At 40.0% G+C, this 6,407-nt stretch overlaps 1 protein-coding gene across 2 annotated transcripts in view; it reads left to right on the top strand.

Annotated features, from left to right (window-relative positions):
- Positions 1 to 325: 325 nt before the first annotated feature.
- LOC137971176 (3'-5' exoribonuclease HELZ2-like) overlaps positions 326 to 6,407 on the top strand; it is a 74,980-nt gene continuing 68,898 nt past the window's right edge. For both annotated transcript variants that reach the window (XM_068817936.1, XM_068817937.1), the window contains exon 1: positions 326 to 456. The gene's annotated coding sequence lies outside the window, so the exon portion shown is untranslated. The remainder of the gene's footprint in view (positions 457 to 6,407) is intronic.

Here is a 6,407-nt window from a genome sequence, read left to right as displayed (position 1 = left end):
CTCTTCAACTGAAATGTTACCAAATGAAAAGCTATCCAGCCAAGTTTGAGAGTTTTCTACGGAAAATTGGCCAAATGGGAGACTTGCAAAGGTTGCAAAATCCCATACAAACCCTTATAATTTTGTGGCCTGTCTACCCATTCCATACAAACTCTCTATTTTAGATGATATTTGAAGATATATTATTTCACCATTTTCCTCCTCTAAATACATCTATTCTTGGTAAAGACTCTGAAACTTGGTTGATCTTTCATTTGAATGTCTTAGTTTTATAAACAAACGGAAAACAACCAAACTCGTCCCAGTCCTCTCACGTTTCTGAAATGACCTATTGATGTTGCCTTTGTTCTTCAGCTTTGAAAACACAAATTTCGGTCTGCTGGTACTGGGAAAAAACCTTGTTGTAACCGGACTCCCACAGAGATCGGTGAAGAAACGATCGGCGTGTAAAAATCGGTAAGACCATAGGTTTAATTTATCTCCATAAGGGCCGATTTTCACGATACGATTTTGTCGCATGCGACAAGCTCACGATAGGCCTACGACACGACTTACGATTGTCGCAGCGTTTTAAAACATGTTTTACAATGCTGCGACATTTTTTCTGACGTACACAACAATCGTAAATCATGTCGTGGGCCTGTCGTAAGCCGTTGTCGCATGCGACAAAGTCGGCCCTAAGGCAACCTTAAATTAGTTTTATATTAGCATTTTCGCAACATATTTTTGAATTGAATTAAAAAGAAGGGAAACCTGTACCTGCCTGGGCAAAACTAATGAAAATGACACAGAGTGTATTACAATATATCCATGAAAAATCCATAATTTGGATTTGAGTCTTCGCCTTGCATAAATTGATTTCTTAGCTACGCCGCAATTGAAGAAACTATAGCCATGCAAATCGGGTGTGCGTTCTGATTGGTAAATTATTTTTGTTCTTTTTACGAGAAAACTCTCCGCACAGCTGCGGTTTCTTTATTCTAGACGGTTAGGTTATGTTAAATTGAAACGGTTTATTAAAGCTTTCATTTTCTTAACGAACAGCAAAGTGGAATCACATCATGTTGCCATTACCAGCCATCATCCATAGACAAAAATATTTTCGTTTCTTTCGCATGACAGAACATGGAAGGGCCGAGTATTTCATTCCTTAGGAGAAATAGATTCATAAGGTTTATTTTAAGAAGGATTGCTTCGTTTAAAAGTGATGAAAATTGATGTTCGTTCCTTCTCTTCTTTCGGATCAACAATGAAATTAGGTAAGCTATTTCACTGTTCAGCTGGCGGTCTTGAATGACATCATCAGACATGGCTAAGTTGTCACGCGGACACCCTGAATTGTTTTCGCTTCAAGTTTTCGGAATTTGAATTGAACTTTCCAGTGATTCTCGACTTCAGAGGCGACCTCTTCCTTCGGGTACATGGAATCTCTAAATTCAGTTCAGTGCGGGTTGATATCACTGAAGATCAATCAATTTTTGCATGCATGTTTGTTCTTTGTACTGTAGTTCGTGATGAAATTGTCATGTCCACGTGGATGAGTAGTATCTAATTTGAATTTCATCGCGAACCCAGACAAAACAATGTCTCTGAACTTTGATAATCATGTCCGTGTTATCTTTTATTTTGATCTTGTGATCCGTCAAATAGCAATTCGCGTTTGATTATGCTAGTATCAGGAAATACGAATATCATTTTGATTGTTATTCTTGACAAATGTTTATTCATCATGGATTAGGATATGTTTTTGTGGTATAAACAGTTGGTAAGATCTTGTTCTTGAAGATATCGGGCAATGGCCTTAATCAAAGGCCTTTAATGAATTCAAGTTTTTGAGCCTCACGCAATATTGTGCGCCTTCCGGCTTCTGCCTGTTTTCCGTTTTCACCAATTTATGGTATAAGCAGTAAGCTCTTACTCTTGAGAATATCGGGCAATCGCGGTGATCAAAAGCTTTTAATGAAGGCTTTGGCTTTATGCCCGGAAGCCTGGCAAGGACTTAAATGGACAAAATGCCCGGCAGTGAGACTTAAAAACTTAAACCTCCAGGCGGTACCGCACGTCAAGCGCTGCTCATAACCAGTGAGGCCAGGTGCTGGCCATTGGCATTTTTAACCATAGACTTAATATAACGATCAAATCGAACTTTAACACCCCCCCCCCCTCCCCCGGGCAAACCCTAGGCAGTTTACTATCTTCTGTGCCTGGGGAGTGGGGAATTTAACCTTTGCCTTCGCGGGGTGGGGAAAATTGAACCGGAAGAGTCAGGTTTCAAATGATTTTTTTTTTCGGGCGCCGAAATTGCTAACAGCCATAAAGCACGTGTTTGGACGAGATGGAAGAGTTTAAAGGAAGAGAGATAGCATTTGTGAGCGACTGGCTTACAACCGAAGCGCTAAACAGTGCCATTTAGACACTTTGTGTCATGAATTCAAGATTTTCGGCCTCACGCAACCTTGTGAACCTTCTGGCTCCTCAGTGTCGGGTTCAATCGTTGTGAAAATGATGAAATTATAAGACGTCTGTAAAACTGTGATATAAATCAGGTCTTTGAAAAATATTTTCAAGACAGGATAAACTAAAGAACTGCGTTCTATAAAGAGATTTATGGCAGCAGAAATAATCCGACAAGTCTCGAGGCTGGAGCCGCTTTTTGAGAGTACCGAAAATTTTCTCGCGTAAGAAAAGCCACTTTAGTCCGAAATTGCCATCCGCTTGTATTGACAGTCTAATCTTTCAACATGCAAAATCAAGGTAACGAAAGAAAGTGATTTTCGAGTTTTAATGGCCAAACTGAGCTCTCCATTCTTTAAGACATGTTTTAAGAAACAGAGGAAATTGTGACACCCCTCGGCCCTAAAAGTGACAGGTCCTGGAGACTGTGTGATTCACCCGTTTCTCAAAAGTATAGCTTTTGCGGCCGGAAAAGTCATTTGTGAATTTTAAAGAGCTGATCTTTTAATATGTTTGCAAGATAAATAAAAGTAAAATGATTTTGAGAATTACTTAAAACCTTTCCCTTCTTAAGTTACAGAGGGGATTGTGACACCCGAAAAGTTATTGGGACTTTCGAGAAAAGGGGCCCAGGAGATTAATTGTTTCTCGAAAAGTCTCGGAACGTTTCGGGCCCTGTTCGGGTGTTTAGCCTCACCATTTTGTTGGTTATTGTTTTGCTTTGCTATTTATCATACACTGCCATGCAAAATGCACCTTAAACGGTTAAGCAAAGACCCTTTATGTGCTTGGTTTTCTTGGCCAGACGTTCTTTGAAATGATCCCTGCACTGCTTTTAAAATATAACTGACCTGTATCATTGTCTTTGAAACGTCGAAATTTGTATTCATAACCGTCTGCTGGCTTCGTCTTACAAAACCTGTTTATAAATGCCGTGAGACGTAAAGAAAAAACCAACATCTATTCATTGCTTGGTAGGACTAGAACACGGAATTATCGGTGTTATCGAGTCATGGCGGGTTGTCGAAATTGCAGTGTTGATTTTTAAACGACTTGAGACTTCTGTAATGTCTTGTTATAATCATGTGGATAAAGTGGCAATGCGACGCTGAATTGAATAAATATCGAACATGCAGTTATGTATAAATTCCCTATGTACGTAGTGAATATCGTCGATCAGTGTTTAGCCCATGCTACCATCTCACTCTTCATGCTGGCGGTCATATCATCATCAGACATGTATATCTACTTTGTCACGCGGACTCCCTGATTTCTATTCACTTCAAGTTTTCGGAACTTGAATTGAAATTTCCAGTGATTCGCGACTGCAACTAGATGAAGAGCGGAGTACACGGCTACCTCTTCCGTCGTGTAGGTGAAATATCTAAATTCAGTTCAGTGGTTAATATAACTGAATATCAATCAATTTTTGCATGTATGTTTGTTCTTTATGCTGTAGTTCGTGCTGAAATTGTCATGTTTGGATGAGTAGTATCTAATTTGAATTTCATCATAATCCCAGACAAAAGAATGTCTCTGAACTCTGAAAATCATGTCAGTGTTATCTTTCATTTTAATCTTGTTATCCGTCACATAAAAATTCGACTTTGATTATGTTAGCATCAGGAAATACGAATATCATTTTGATCGTTATTCTTGACAAAGGTTGGTTCATCATTGATTAGGATATGTTTTGTGGTATAAACAGTTGGTAAGATCTTTATCTTGAAGATATCGGGCAATGGCCTTGATCAAAAGCCTTTAATGAATTCAAGTTTTTGAGCCTCACGCAATATTGTGCGCCTTCCGGCTTTTGCCTGTTTTCCGTTTTCACCAAATTTATGGTATAAACGGTAAGCTCTTATTATTGAAGATATTGGGAAGATAATCGGGAATCGAGGTGACCTAAAGCTTTTAATGAACGCTGTGGCTTTATGCCTGGAAGCCGGGTAAGATCTTAAATAGACTAAATGCCCGGCAGTGATCACAATAGGACATCGAGCCTTCCGGCGGTTTCGAACTCGGGCGACCGCACGTCCATCGGTGGTCATCACCACTGAGGCCGGTTACCAGTGCATGAATAACGTCGATCGGTGTTTAGCGCACCATCTTAGTGAAAAAGGGGTTGGTCTCTGTTAACTTGTCGGCTTCGCTTCCAAAGCCACTGGTTTGCCTCCCGCAAAAAGTCTTGATTCTTAAATATTTCATGTTCGTTTATATCACTGGTTTATTTGTTTGTGCTTTTTGTGGCCTTAAAATGCCTCCAAGGGAAATAGCCAATTTAATAAATGTAACTTTATTATCCGAATATTTGAAGTGGGGACGCAAGATACAAGTGATCCTCGTACTTAGAGCGGTTTTCAATTGAGTGTCGAAAGTAATTAGCGAATTACTTTGGTTTTGCATCTACTTTACTCAGTGATTAGTTCAAAGTTTTCGCGCCACTTTTTCAACCAATCAGAAGTGAAACCAAAACCAATTGTGGCTCGCGCGTGCATATTTTCTCGCCTTTTGTGTCGGCTACGTGTAATTACTTCGAGTTTTGATTGGCTTACTGGATTGTTTCCGTCCTTTTTGATTGGTTAAAGTAATTACTATGGTTTTGGTTTTACGACACTCATTTCAAAACCGCTCTATCTATCTCCGGATGCTAATGATTGTATTTTATTTATAGTTTATTCCCGTCATTGTTCATAGTCTGTTATTTGAAGCTTACAAATAATAATTTGTTTATTTTCTTCTTTTTCCTTTTTTTTTTCTCCCTGCACAGTTCCCTTTAAAAATTTGCTTGTGCTCTCGTATTCCCGAAATTACTTCCAAACTAGTTGTTCTCCGCTTTTTGATCCCTAAAGTGGTTTAGTATGTTCCCTTGTTCCCTAAAATGTTTTGTCGTCCTTATCCCCCCTGTTCCTGGGTTCTAATTATCCATGTTGTTTTTTTCCCGAAACCCCTGGGAGGGCCTCCGAACTGTTCCGACTGGCCATCGTTACATTTTGGCCGTTCGGCCTTCTTCAGATAAAATTAAAAACGAAAAGAAGAACTAACATTGTATATAGTGGTGCTATCCACTGGGCAAATCCCAAATTGTCTTTCTTAACGCGAATCCGCTGGTTGATGGTGTTTCCTTGTTGAAAGCACTATTCTCCTTTTTAAAAACCGACGTCAGCAGCTTCAGAATCAGTTCATCATCTCACAGTTCGCAAATATTGTCCCTCAGAAATTATCCGGGGATTTTCGAAGATGTTTTACACACAGTACATGACCGCTCCCCATAGGGGCTCTTCAGGGCCAATTAAACACAACGACGCGACGGAACATAACAACAACAACTGTTAAGAGTCCCAACTGGCCGGAGGCAAACCAGTTGGCTATTTACAAGTGCAGCTGGGAAGTTGAACCAGGGACTACCAGGATCTTGAACCCGAGATCTCCGGATCTCAAGGCAAGCGCCCTAGCCACTGGGCCACACTACCTCCAACTGATGACTGAACAGTGTTAAAAATATTAAGGTTCCCCTAACTTCAAATATCTTTCTTTGCTGAGATAACTCTCTTTCCTGTAGCAATCTTATTCTGCTGTTTTCCTTTGAAAATTTCCCAAAGTTCTTTACCATTCAAAAATGCTTTGAAGAAGGGGATTAATCCATTCCTGTCTTCATGTCGGCCATGGGACACACCATCGCGAATTTAGTCTACTTCAAACAAATTGTGCGGATTTGACTTTACTGCGCCTTTCAATAACATGCGGACTCCTAAATTCAAAGGTCAACCGACAAATGCGTTTTTCGCAACCATCAATCAAATGTTCGGCGGCTACTCCAAGCTTCCGACTATTTTCGAGCGTACAGTAATCAAATCAAATCATTGAGCACAATTCAGACAATATAATCGGAGGCTGGGAGGAGCCGATTGAGCTTTGAATTTTAGAGTCCGCATGTTATTGAAAGGCGCAGT

This window comes from Montipora foliosa, chromosome 9, assembly GCF_036669935.1.
Source record: "Montipora foliosa isolate CH-2021 chromosome 9, ASM3666993v2, whole genome shotgun sequence".
NCBI classification, from domain to species: domain Eukaryota; kingdom Metazoa; phylum Cnidaria; class Anthozoa; order Scleractinia; family Acroporidae; genus Montipora; species Montipora foliosa.
This window is presented reverse-complemented; position numbering and strand designations above follow the sequence as displayed.